A 14691-nucleotide genomic window follows, 5' to 3' on the forward strand; every position below is an offset into this window, starting at 1 on the left:
TAGTTCAACTATCACCCTCTCTTACAACATAATCCTCGCCAAATACCGTATTTCGGTACTACAGCTGCACCATGTGCAGATGTATTGCTTTTAAACGCTTATCTACGATAAAATCGTTATAATGCAACATCAGTCTCAATGGGTTAAAGCAGTGTTGCTCGTGCTAAGCTCCGAGGCTTTGGACGCTATTATATTTCAGTTATTACTGTACACAAGCATCGACTGCTACTGTGTTACCTTTAGAAATATATTAATAACATCGCGTTTCATGATGGCTAACAAAATTTGAAGTTACTTTTCCCCAACTAAATATCCTAAGCAAATTCTCAGTCTACAAATTTTTTATTAACCTACTTTTAGGACGACATAGGGTGTGATAGGTATAGAATAAAAAATACGTTACTTTCACGTAACTGAATATTCTAAGAAAATTTTTATTTTCCAAATTTTTCATTCTCCTAAGTTTAATTTGATACAAAACGTGTCAGGTATAAAATGAAAAATAAATGTATTTTTTAAAAGAAATAATGACTTTTACGTAATTGAATATTTTAAAAAAATTCTTATCCCTTACATTCTGCATTCTTAATTCTCATCTATCGTAGGATATGCTATGCAATAAAAACACGGCAGAAGGTTGGAAACAGCAACGTGTTGAAAGGTCTTTATTAACGAGGAAAAAGGAGGGGAGAAACGAGCACTATCGTTGCAGTCATATTGTAAGCGTTATAGTTTCCGCGGATAATAATGGCGCGAGTACACAAAGGTGGCTCTGACACCCCGATTCAATACTACATTCATGAATACCTGTTTGTCTTAGCCGCCGTCTGCGTTTGCATAGCTCACGTGTACGTGAACGTGCATGCTCCGTACTATCGCTCACGTGCGATCTAACGTGTAAACAATAATTACTCTCAGCTGCTCGAGACGCATCGTCGACGAGGATTTTTCCATTTTAGAAGGGGTAGAAATGTTCGTCGAAGTATAATCGCGTGTCGCCTATTGATGACAGATGAAACGCGAAAGGGAGCGTAATCGAACCGTTTCTGCAAATTAGTCACACGCTTTACAAACTTGAAATGCAAGAAAATGCTTTTAGTAGCGCAGAAAAAGGGGTTGATGTTGGTTTGCGAGAAAGAGATTTAGCTTTTTTGTTTGGAAAAACGCGTAAGGTTGGTAGAATCGAATCGTTTCCGTACACTTTGTGAACTTGGAATGCAAGAAAATATTTTTGGCTATGAGAAAAAGGAGCTGATCGTGGTTTGCAGGGCATTTACATAGTTTTTCAAAAGGGAGAAGAAAGATAAATGAAATTTGTAAGGAAAAAGAAGAGTTTAAGGGCTGCTCTTAAATATCTTTTTCTGTTGAGAAAGCTTGAAGCGCTTGTGTCGTTGCTTTGAAAGCTCATGCATAGAATATTTGTAACCATAGAAGAATCTCATTTAAATTAAAAAATTTTAATTTAAATCTACACGCGATAATTTGAATTCTTTGGGATGTGTAATTCAAAAGACTAGCTTACAAGGTAATAAATAGCAAACAATATTATTCCAGACCATGAAAGATCTTATGTAATTGTTCTGGAAGATCACAGATATGGAACTAGGTTCCCATTTGTCGGATTAAACGGGTATAGTAGTCTGTCTTTGCCAAATGTCCCTATTACATCATCCTGGGGGATGTTCACTATCCAATCTGTGTTTTTCTCTATCTAGCTTTTCTTACAAGTTACATTTCCGGGCGAATCAATCTCTCGCAATATCGAAAGCAGTTCGCATTCCATAGCTTTATCTCGCTCCTTAATTTCTCTACTATTGCTTCAATATGATGTATTATGTTTGAAAGGAAATAATAAAAGACAAGGAAGCCGCGAATACTCTAAAACAGCGGAGGCCGTTCGTTTCCTCAGAGCCTTAGAAGTGCATAATTTATTTATGAATCGCAGAAACTAACTGAAATATAGGGTAAAGCGTCTCGCAATGCATTTATACGGATTGCACAGCGGCGACGTGCCTTTAGCAGCGAAGACAAACGCGGTTTCTGGGCCGAGGGTGATTGTGAACCTTTTTCATAAGGCGACGGTAAAGTTTGATAACAAAGAAGATTGGATGGTGAACAGTGACACGATAATGGCTGGTTTATTATACGAGACCGCGCTTTCGTCTAACACGCACCGGGCTCCGGAGTAAGTGTCTGCTCGGGGGTTGAAAAAGAATCGTTTCGTCTGTTCGGAGCATGAAATTCGCCTGAAAATGTTACGACCGTAATTTCTCCATGATCTTCGTTTTTATCATATAAGGAAGATTTTTATTTCAATAGCAGGAATATTTTAAATAAGAAAGAATGTTATATATTTTTTATCGAACTAATTTGACGTTTATTCTAAAAAAATTCTATTTTCAAATACAGTTTATGTATCTGGTTTTTATCTACGTTTTCTATTTAAATAAGAAGAACACTTTAGACATGTACAATTATGTTATATATTTCTTATCAAATTAATTTGACGCTTATTCTAAAGAGTTCTAACTTTGGAATACGATTAATGTATCTAGTTTTTGACAATGGATTAGATAAGAGGGAAGGTAGATATATAAGGAGCAATATAAGTGTAAGAAATGTAAAGCCGAAAGTTCGTCCAAAGCCAAAAGGCACGGACTATAAAAGATAATAATAATAATAAGTATCTAGTTTTTGGTCTTTGTTTTTCATTTCAATAACAAGAATATTTTAGATAGGAAAATATTACGCTATCTTTTTCGATAAATTCATCCAATGTTTATTGTAAAGAACTTCCACCGAAAATTTGGAATACAGTTTATCTATCTTTCGATCTCCTCTTGTCAGTGTCAAGATACGAACATCAAAACGTCCATGATGGTGTATGGGAATTGATTGTTTATCTTCACAGTGGCGTAGCTTCGTTGAAGGGTGATAACGATCGAGCGAAAGTCTCGCGATTATTTTCCCACAGAGACCTACTTTTATCGGGTCGAAACGGATCGCGTGCCATTCCTGCGATCCTATTATGAGAAGCGAAATCTACCCCAATTTTCAATCTACCGAACATTCGATTATCCCCGCTTATGACAGCTTTGATCAAATACAACCGATAGCCACGAAAATTGACTGTGTTCCACCAGAATTACTATTAACAATGCCCCCGACGAATTCATTCTTCTGTGTACTGATAGCTGTGTTCAAATTTACATAGAAATACGCTCACCCTATATACACACGTGTCTATATACTTTATTAATGCTTTCAAGGGAGTTGAAAAAAAACACGTACATATATCGCAGTTACAAAAATTATATTCGAATGATAATTTCCTTTTTTTTTACGATCGTATCGATATTCCATAGCATGATCCATATCTACAATCAGTTATATTTACAAATATTGTCGCCTCGAACTTATCAACATTCACAACGTATAAACCTTGACTGAGGTTTTCCAAATAAAAACAAAAAATGCTTAATCAGCCATCGATCTATAAAAAATTGGTCCTCGAAATACTCTAATACAAAATCTATGAAAACTAAAATCAAAATTATAAATATATTAATAGTACTATAATATTCAAATAATAATAATGTATACTACCTCCAAACACGATATCGATATTGAACAGATGAAATTCATTCTGAAACTGATCAGAAGCCCGAATACATTGCACCGTGAATGCTAATAATATATTCCCGATGACCGCGATACGATATTCCTTTATACGCTGGTTCTTGTCACGGGAGCAGAATTAATTTATTAACACTTTACCGACCGCTAGCGGTTCAACAGCATACGCACGTCCGACCAACAGCTCAGGCGCAGATTCTCCCTGGCGCCGGCTCTGTTTCGGTTTAGACTCTCCAATACCATTCTTTTCGTTGATCGCGAACAGTAAGTTTTTCAAATTGGTATAAAACTGTGGGAGCTAATAAAGCAACGCAACTGACGCAACTGAGCAAGGTATCTTAATACTAAATAACAAATTACTGCTCAAATAATGAGGAAGATTGTCGACGACAAAAGCCGATAAATAGGCTATCGGTCGGTAAAGTGTTAATAACGAAAGCGTTTGACGCGCGCGTCTTTACCCACCATTCTGCCATCGCTATTCTGTAGGTACGTTTAACCGGCGATGATCGTTTCGAGGCGCGATCGTGCTCAGCCGTGGATGCATTTACGACAAAAGTAGTCGGTGGATGGGAGGTGGTGGCTATAAAACGCGTAATAAACGGTGCTCCGTGTATCTGGCTAACACAATGCGACGGTAACCGTGCTTAACAGGCACTCGTAAACCTGTATTCGGTGAAATAAATTGAACGGCGCCGTCATACGGCGAAACATCCCGATCCCGTGCTACGCAATAACGTCGAACGTGTCCTGGAACAATAGCGAATGGAACGCGGCGTTCCCGAGGCCACGATTATATCTTCTATCGATCGTTAGACTTATTTCCAGCCTCGGTTGATCGCGTGCTGAAAACAGTTCTGGTTGATCTGCTTCGCGATCGACACCTATGACTGAAAATGTTTGGCGAATTGGGTGCCTGACCCTCTTGGTACAATATAGTCGGAAGTGTGAATATTTTTGATGTCAGAGAGAAGCAATTTTTTATTTACAGGAGAAAACGTATGCGTGTGAACATTTAGCTCGTAATTGCTATTTATTTAGATTGGTATATTGGTATATAATTAGATAGACAAATTGTTCAGGAGTTTGCAAAAGATGATAACATGGACTGGTGGACGTTAAGTTGTAGATTGATCAATGACATAGTACCTCATGACCCACACATTCCAAATCACCACGAGAATAAAAATTCCTAAAGATTCATAGGTCCTACCAATTACGGGTTAAATACTTTGCACGGTCAATTATGGAGCAACGCACAACGTGTGAAAATACAAGTCGAAATATACAGAGTATTCCGCGTAAAGTATTACAAGCTAGCTTTTTTTTTACATTTTAATGATACAAGAGGACTAATTATTCGAGGAACAATTCTTTTGAAATGTAATGCCATATTAACTTCCCTTTGTTAAGATATTTCTTACAGAACTAAAGAACATTTGCTTGAAGCGTTTTTCTTTAATTTGCCTAATTAAAGAGGTCTAACGAAAGGAAACTCTGTGAAGGGACTATCCAAGACGTCAGAGAGTAATTGAAATAGACCTATTGTGAGATGAAATTCATTCCATTAGGTGTTCAAAATGACGACCATTCGTTTCTAAACATTTGGTTGTTCTTTTCATGATATCGTTCTGTACATCGGACAACATTGTTGCAGGTACGGATTTACAGAATTTCCGTAACACTTTACGCGGACAACCCTGTATAATGGGAAGAAGAATTCAATAATAAATAAACTTTTCTATGTATCCGACGTAGAACAATAAATAGATAATACGAATTAGGTGATGTGAAAGATTTGCAGGAAAACGATTAGAAATCACTTGATATCTGACATCGGCAAGGATTTATGGCGCCAGAGCAATTTTCGGAGGGAATTTGGCGACGCGTGAATATCGTAACATTTTGCAGAGACCCGAAATGTGCGGCATGCGTCGTACTTTACGGTATAATTACAAGGAAGGCTCGTAATTACCCGGAAAAATGAAAAATGTCGGCAGGAAATGGCGGCTAATTCGAGGTTAATGGGCGCGGCGCGGCCGCACACAGGCCGGCCATAATTTCGCGGCAATTTTCGATCGTTACCATCGAGATTGCCATTTCCACGTGGACTTTGGAATTGAATAATTTTCACCTATCATTTCCGTGTTCTCTGGCGACGCGCAAATTTCGCTGGCTAATTCGGCCTCTCCGAGCCGGCGACGGAAATCGTTCGGCCGCCTTCTGCCGAGTAGATGGGAATTCCGGTCTGTAATTTGCGCGACGAACTTTCGATTTTCAGCAGGTATCGCGCGAACGCGTTCCAGTACGCTTTACGGCTGCAATAGACCGCGCTTTACGATGTAACCATCCCATTCCCGATCGTTTGCATCGCAAATACGGCGAAATTGCCACGTTTCATAGGGACAAGCCAGCTCAAGAGTTTCGTTTTACTATGCACTCGCTGTAGTATATAAAATGCACGAAATAAAACATGTTTTGAATTCCGATTGCATTTAAATTACCGTTGAAAAGCTTCCTTCGGGGATTTCGTCGTACGTTCTCTTTGGAATCGATGAGACATTTTCGGAATCTATCCATCGAAGAGAAAAAAACGAAATTATGTCGCGATGCAAACTTCCTTCGCGATTACACTTGTTTCATATAGATTTTAATCTCCATTAATTCGTATTATTTTTTACTATATTTATCGTTATTAGTAGATTACGAATAATTACTTAATACTTAATAATACATAATTACTTCATTTTTGGCAAGAAATAAACTAATGGAAGTAAGTTATTAGTTTCTTGAGAACTGAACATTATTCGTGTATTTTTGCGATGAAATTGAAATCTTGACGAAAGACGAAGCCGGTCGGTGTAACTGCCGAGAAATGCAAATCAAAAAACAGAACCAAAAGCTTTCCGTATATCTCAAGGAACCAAATTCGCCGATTTAATCGCCATTCACGAGAAACTACCAGCGTCTCGAAGGAAGATCGATTGACGATCGTGACGCAACTCGTTCATTGTCCTCTTGGGTCGAAAGAGACGAGACGTGCAACGAACTCTCGTTCGACGTCACTTTGAAATCACGAGCAAACATTGCACCCTGCCAGGCCAGCGGAAATTACCTAACAGCCTGTTAAGCGCGTTTGTTCGTGGCTAGTCGCTTGGCTGGCAGACGCGGAACCGCTCGAAATTTCGTGATTTCGCGCTCGAAGCGAGGACACTCGTGTATTTCCCGTACGATCGGACAGGCAAACAGTCTCGCGATAGAGGCTCTCCTCTGTGAAAATTAAAAATTCCATCCTCGTACGGGCCGAGCGGTGTTTTACGAGCGGAGTCGCGCGTTATTTTTGCGCCGGCAGACACGAAATTCAATTTTCCATCCAACCTTTACCGCTGGACACGTAACCGTGAGCGTTCTCCGCGTCCGAGAGGGCCCATTAACAGCGCTGAGGAGCAATGCCTGCTAAATAGGCGCACTGAAAGGGTGCTGCTTTGGGAACAGAAGGGGATGAAGAGAGGAAAAGGGTGCCGGAGGAGCGCGAAGAGTGATATGCGAAAAAAACGAGGGAGAAGGAGATTCATGAAATGAGAATCGAAGAGGAAGGTGAAAGGTGAGGAAGAGGTGTAGAATTAGATTGTGTTGAAGGGAGGACAAATGGAGAGGTTGGAAAAATAGCGAGTAAAAGATAAGAAGAAGTGGGATCATTTTTTGTAAATCTTTGCGTTAAACCAGCGAATAAAATCAGAAATAAAGAACTCGTAGAGAAGGCTGGAAGGATAGAAAAAGGGAATAGAATTAGGTTGTGGAGAAAGACAGAATATGTAACGAGGATCTGGAAGAAAAATTGAATGAAAAAAAAAGAAGGATGGATGGATCATTTTTGTAAATGCTTCTCATATCATCAAATAAAAGAATAATAGGAATGAAAAAGTAAGACATAATGTGTTACGATCGTCCGCGGAGAGACGCGATCGCGAGGGAAACGCGTCAGCGAGAGGCGTAAATTCTCGCTACGATTCTAATAATCGACGCCGCGAATCAGTCGTTCACCTGTTTCGATTAGGATAACAGACGTAGTTCAAATGATTGTGGCACTGAATTAACGAGGGTAATTATAAACTTGTATATTTAACAATATTTAAAATTATAATGAACACGTCACAAATGATTTAACGATGATATAATTAGTTTGTTACTGTAATTCGATCCGACTTTATGATATTTGTTGATGTATTCGTTTGACTAAGCGACCTTGATTTTATTCTTCTGAACCTCTCGATGCATTCGGTTTGAATCCTCATTTGCCACTGACTGTCCTTCGATTTTGTCCTTTGTCTTTTCTGGGAGACGACCCCCACCACACTCGGGTCTCGCAACCGTTCGCGCCTATGATCACGTATGCCATCGTTTTTGTGTAGATAAAATAAGGGACCGAAGGCGAATCGATGTTTCTAGAACTCGCTGCTTGACGACAACTATGCGTTTATCGCTACTTTGTGTGTATCTCGACGGTCATGTAAGACGATCCGTCCGCGACACTGCAGCACCAAGGGAGACGGTTAGGAACACGGTCTATAGTGAGCCTCGGGGCGTAACATAATGTATTATAATTTATTATTGTGTTATATGACAATTGTAACAGAAAGAGGGGAAATAATATCTGTGAAGTAAAGGGTAAGATACAGTGAGTGATCTGTTATTAAAGACGACTCTACCTTGTTGAGTAAATAAATTAAAAATAGGTATATTTAAAAAAGGGAGAAATAGGAAAGGAAATCCTCAAAGATGAATCAATACGGGATGAGAAGAGGAGAAAGTCTTCGGGGTATAACGAAGTGGTAAAAAGAAGTAGTTCAGTGCAAAAAAAGGACAAAGCATAAATAGGAATCAAAGGGCAGAGAACAAGGAAGTTAAAAACCATGAAGGAATAAAACGAGAAGAGTGAAGAACCGAGCAAAACAAAAGTGGAGGAAGAACAGTTAAAGCGACGAACAATTCAAAGGACAGACAGAGCAGCATGAAACAAAGAGAGGCGGAGGCGACTGAAGAGCCGCGTAGACGAGAAGAAAAACGAGCACGAGGAAAAAAGGAGCGGAAGCGTCGCGCGGATAAAAGCGAAAGAGAAAGAGAACGAGAGACTTAACGAACGAGCAAGAAGGAAAGTCGCTCGTGACGGTTGCATTTGAAGCTGGAGATTCGCAGCTGTTGCAGGCTGCGTTATTTTGCGAATTTGTTTCGGCTGACGCTTAAAGAATTAAGCGGAAGTTTACGAATTATTAATGTTACGAGTTATTAAATTAACTAGATGATAAATATAATACATATAGTTTGAATTTTATTAAACACAGAGATAGATGTTACACATGTGGGTAATTCTGCTTCACCGGATACATGAAGTTAATCGATAATATACATATAAAGATCTTTTATAATCAAAATTAATTGAAGTTCCATAAAATGTCAATAATATAACCAATGCTGCGGCAGCCAAGAGTTTTGAAGTATGCAACAAGTAAAACATGTTCAGTTTCAGAATAGGGCAATTGTAGCTTTTAATTGATTCCGAAGATAATTAAAAGATTTCTTGAGTAGAATTTCTGGCAAAGTACACACAAAAATTTCTACTTCACCGGTATTCGATTATATGTACTTAGATGATTTCATTTTGATTTCATTTTCCAAAGTACATGTAAAAGACTCAAATATACTAGATCTAGTCCTTTTAATATCTACTGTATTTTAACATCAAATGAAAGAATATTCTCGTTTGTAAAGTAAAAGTTTCGGTTTCAGTGATTAATCGAGATATTCGGCCACAGGGTGCAGAACGTGCAAATGCGTTAGAATGAAGATCGAAACGTGCACATTGCACACGGCTCTTCCACCCCTTTGGCGGGGCACAGCGCGTGATGACGTTTCGTGCAGACCGTTCATAAATTGCGACCGTGCACACGGTTCGCGTACTTACGCGAGAAATTGCGGGAATTAATTATCGTTGATTCACGCGTCGCAACGGCTCTCTCCTCTTTCCGAGTCACCACTCTGTACGCGTGTACCATTTATTATCTCTAATTCGCGTTTTTACTAGAGGAATCAGAATATGCTGGAAAAATCAGAGAAGCGGAAGGTGGAAAAAACGGAGTTGATATTTGAATTTATCACTTGTTTACTGGCTGGCTAGCTATGCAAATTAATTTTCGTTTTATTTTTGCAAAGGATAATATGTATATCGATAGGACTATCTTCTCTCACATAATAATCGTAAAAGCAAGGTACATGAAACTGTATTATTAACTGAAATTGTTATAAGCTGAATTATGTAGTATCGCGTGACGAAGGAAGGGAACATACAGAGGATGTACCGAGACCAGATCCATCGCATAATTAAATTAATAACTTACAAGTCATCAGTATTAATAAATACACTTGCGTACCAATAATAACTTCGGTAATAAAACAAATGAAATTTTGCAAGTAGTTTGGTTATTCTATCTGATGAGAAATTATCAAAAGAAGATAAAAGAAAGGGACAGAGAAATCCAAAGACAAGTGTAATATAAGGCAACATAAAAAATGCAAGGTATAATGTAAGTTACAAATAGATAAGAATAAATGTACAGACAGAGTTTTTCAAAAGCGCTGGGGATGAAAATAGTCAAATACTAATAACGAAGGCTAAATGTGGTAATATAGAAACATAGGATAGATAATACGAAAAGAAGAAGAGGAAAGGAAGTGCGAGATTTGCCATGAAGGACGAAGCATGCTGGAGCATATGCTGAGGGAAATGCAAAGAACTGGTAAGGGGGAACTTGAGAAGGACATAGTCAATGGTAGAGAAAGAGAAGAGGCAACAAAATGGTTCAGCGAAGTGGTGAAAAGATAGAAAGACGAAGATGAATGGAGAGAGAGAGAGAGAGAGAGAGAGAGAGAGAGAGGGAGAGAGAGCAGAATTGAGAAATTAGCCCAAGTAAGTAAAATCATAAGCATATGTATACATATAGTCATTCGATATAGTCGTTAATTGACATTGTAAAGAGATTGTGAACGAAATCATTTTCAATTTTGATAAATTATTGTGTCAAATTTCTGTCGCTCGTATATCAACCATAAAATGCCTTTTCCTTCGACATTCGTGCAAACAAAAATTTCCTTTTCCTATTTTATATTATCTTCGAACGAGGATTCAATTTAGTTTTTGCGTTTGTACGAATGAGTTACACAGCAAAGCGGCACGTAACCGATTACAGCGGCACAAAACAAAACCATAAAACGATCCTCGTCGTCTGTTGTTGCTCGGTTTTGATTATCGCCACGCGATCCCCGCCGGGTAATTACGCTCATTAATTAATCATGAGTTAAATAATAAATTAACCGGGCATACGTTTGCGAATTAACTGACCATTGCGGCAAATAAACGCGCTGACAAGTTAAATACAAATTAATACGTCCGACCACTGTTAATTATTAATACCGGTCGAATAAGTTCCTGATATTCGAAGCACGCGGATAATTCGATACCATCAGAATTTCAATCGATTTGCGCGACGGACCGCAATGAATAAGTAATAGGATTTTTTTTGCAAATGTGAAAGTATTAATTATGCGGAACTAAAGGGTTCATGGCGAACTTAATTGATAACGTCATGTTTAAATTAGTATTAACGTTAATCAAGAGTGTATTTTTCCTCAATTATATCGCTGTTTATATATCTGCTATTGTATGAAATGTGTTCGATACATTTTTTATTATTTTATATATTTCCCTTCTAAAATAAAAATGGTAAACGCTGCAGTGTCATAACTTTCAAAATTAGTTTTTATTGTTGCTTATTATTGCTTATTATTATTAGTTTCTATTATTTACTTCTATCATATATTATACTATTATACTCTTATATTATTCGATACAAATATCTGGTACACTATTTCAATTCTTTAACCCTTCAAAGTCCACCTCCGTAATATTACGATCGATAAAACACGTTATACGTATCACGTAAAGCGTTTCGTTCTCACGCATTTTCCTAAAATTCAGTAAGCCCTTATTAAAGGCTTAATAATACTTTTATTTATTTTCATAGTTAGAAAATTATATTATATAGATATATTATCGCAGAATTAAGAGAAAGGTAAATAGTCGATTCTTTCGCCATTTCTTTTTTTACGTGAAAGCTAAAAAATTTTCGGTCGTATACATAACCCTTGTCACGACCAGTGTCGATGAAACGAAAGATTTCCAGAAAGGGTCGAAGGGATCAATTCTCCGACGCTGTGAATTCTTGCCAGGAACCGTTCCAGGAAGGAGGGGCATGCCAACTCACGCACCGCGTAACACGCAAGCAGAATGCGTGTACATTGGCCGGACATTTTTGTTCTCGAGGATATAACGCGACATGATGCATTACAACCGGCCGGATATACCGGCTGACGGTTTTCTGTCCTGAATGAATAATCACATCGGTTAACGCGACACGTTCGCCCATCTCTGCGGCTGGAATTCTCTTCGTGTTCAAATCAGCATGCTTCGACTTTTCATTAGCGTAAAGAATATCTTGTCGAGGTTCCTTCTTCTTCTTCATCTGCTCGTTCCGCTATCCTTGAAATGATCTGGTTTCGATCGATCAATACCATTGTACAATCGTTCAATATAGTTTGACAGACATTTTTTATTGCATTATTTATGTCAAATAATGTTTCTCGAGAAGCATAATGTTGATTTTTATTACATGAAATACTTTGCAAATTCTTCTTGAAAAATATGATAATAGATATACATAATGATAATTGAGGTACATTAAACGTCAAATAATCAATCAAATTTTTCTCAAAGGAAGATATATCCCTTTGATATCTTCTTCCCAAATTTTAGAGAAAATTTTGAGCATCTTGGAGGATTTGGGAGTTTATTCATAAAAAGTGCGTAGAATTGTAAGGATTACACAAGTGGCACAATTTAAATATATCGATTATTTGCATGGATGAAGATCAATTATGTAGAGATTACTTATATTTTGATAATATCTACTGAAATATAATGTTCATTTCAAGTCACATAGACTCGACGAGAATAACAGGGTCGAAATATAATATCAAATAGTTACAGATAATGCGACGTAAAAATGCAACGTAGGTAAATGCATCGAATAATTCTTTCGATCGTATGATAATCCATTAAAGAAACAGTTCAACAGATAATTTAGTCAATCTGGACAGGGTGCTCGAGCTTTTTACAAGATGAATTTAACGTTAAGATACGTTGAACAGAAAAAAAATACCTATGAAATTACAGGGCACGTAGATCGAGTGGTTCATCGCCGCGAAAAGCAAACGGTAGACTGTAATTTAGTTTAAAGAGGTAATAAAACAGCATAGATTTATCGAACATGACGTCCTATCGGGATGTTCGGATGAATTGAGATTCGGAACAGCGGAGGGGCGATGAGACCAAAGGGTGGCGTCGTTATTGCTGTCTGTAGACTGTCATTTCCGTCGGTAGCATGGCTGATATAGTCGTGTCGTAGGGATGTTATCGACTTTTCAGCAGATACCAGACACGATTGATCGCGATAGATCTTCCACTTTGCAATTTCTATGACTTTACAGCGGCTCACGAAAGTATCTGAGCAGTTACGGTAGGAAACTTTTCTATATAAATATATTGTGCGTGATATACAAAATAATTTGAAATTTCACTAACACTGTAACAAAATATGACTGTCACGATTATATTGATTGAATTTGAAACCAATTTGAAAATGTATATAGAAGTTATAAGATATTTATTGCGAACATACATTTAACAACAAATTAGTATAATTGTGAATAGTCTTTTTAAACATACAACGAGTGTCAAGTATAGTCCCATTGAATAATGAATAGTAACGACTATTTAAATCAATATCTTTGTAGCTTCGATGTTTATTTACAGATTTGTTTCAAATTTTACCAATGTAATAATGATAGTCAAGTTCCACTTTATAGATCAAGTAAAAAATTTCCTACAAATATTCGAATACTTTATGACGGTCTGTATGTGATTTTATATTAAATAGGGCTTGAAAATTACCGTGTTTATTTTTTATCTTTTTTCTTTTGTTATATTATAGGTGGTAAGATTATTTGTCTGATATTGTCGATAATTTTGGGATCTCAAGATCTAAAGGAAGTTTAGACATCTGGCATTCATAAAGACCTAAGACTTACTAGGATCTTAGGAACGTTGAATATTTCAGAGTCTCCATGGACCTCGTACTCTGAAACCCTGCTAGATTCTCAAGATTTTCAGAAATTTCTAATATCTCCGGAAACCTTGAAACCCACGAGACTTCTAAGGCCTCAGGATTTCAGGGATCTAGAAATCTTTCAAACTACCTAATGGTCTCGAGACCCTTGAAATGCTACGAATCACTCTGTCGCCGTAATACTTTCTGAAACCTTTACATTTTACATATGTATATCTTGCTGAGCCGTATCATCCATTTTCAAGAACCTACAGTCATCGGACTCGGATATCTATTATCCAAATTCTGTACATCTGTATCCGTTGGAAACGTAAACCGGTTTATGTACTGAGACGAAACTTTTGTTCCATTTTGCAAGAGAATGATTAGGTTCCGGAGTATGTTTCTTACGGCACCTTTTCTGCACTATTTCGAATATCAGCAGGATATTCGTATCGCACATCTCTGCTTTCTCAATGATCGATCTACTCTAAAGTCTTCTGCTCTGACGTTTTTTATATGATGAAATAAAAAGTTTGAAGTTTCCAAGTCAAGGACAGATCTCCACCGATTGAAAAGATTCATACATAAACAGATCGTATACAGGAATATTTAATTAAATTGATTCCTGCTTATTGTTCCATTGTCTTGGTATCTAAAATCGATCCTGTAAGCAGCGCCTACATCTTTTATTTGCAGCCTCTGTACGACCCAAACTTTCTCTCGTATTTGAATCTTTTCCCGCATTCGATTAACAAAATCAAACGCAACGCGAACAAAGTACGTAAGTTCGACGCAAGTCTACAAGAACGCGATGTATATCCTCGGGGAAGGATTC

At 37.6% G+C, this 14691-nt stretch overlaps 1 protein-coding gene across 13 annotated transcripts in view; it reads right to left on the minus strand.

The window, feature by feature from the left end:
* LOC122573649 overlaps window positions 1-14691 on the minus strand; it is a 391847-nt gene that overhangs the window by 19853 nt on the left and 357303 nt on the right. The gene's annotated exons all lie outside the window — the stretch shown is intronic.

This window comes from Bombus pyrosoma, linkage group LG12, assembly GCF_014825855.1.
Source record: "Bombus pyrosoma isolate SC7728 linkage group LG12, ASM1482585v1, whole genome shotgun sequence".
Lineage (NCBI taxonomy): Eukaryota > Metazoa > Arthropoda > Insecta > Hymenoptera > Apidae > Bombus > Bombus pyrosoma.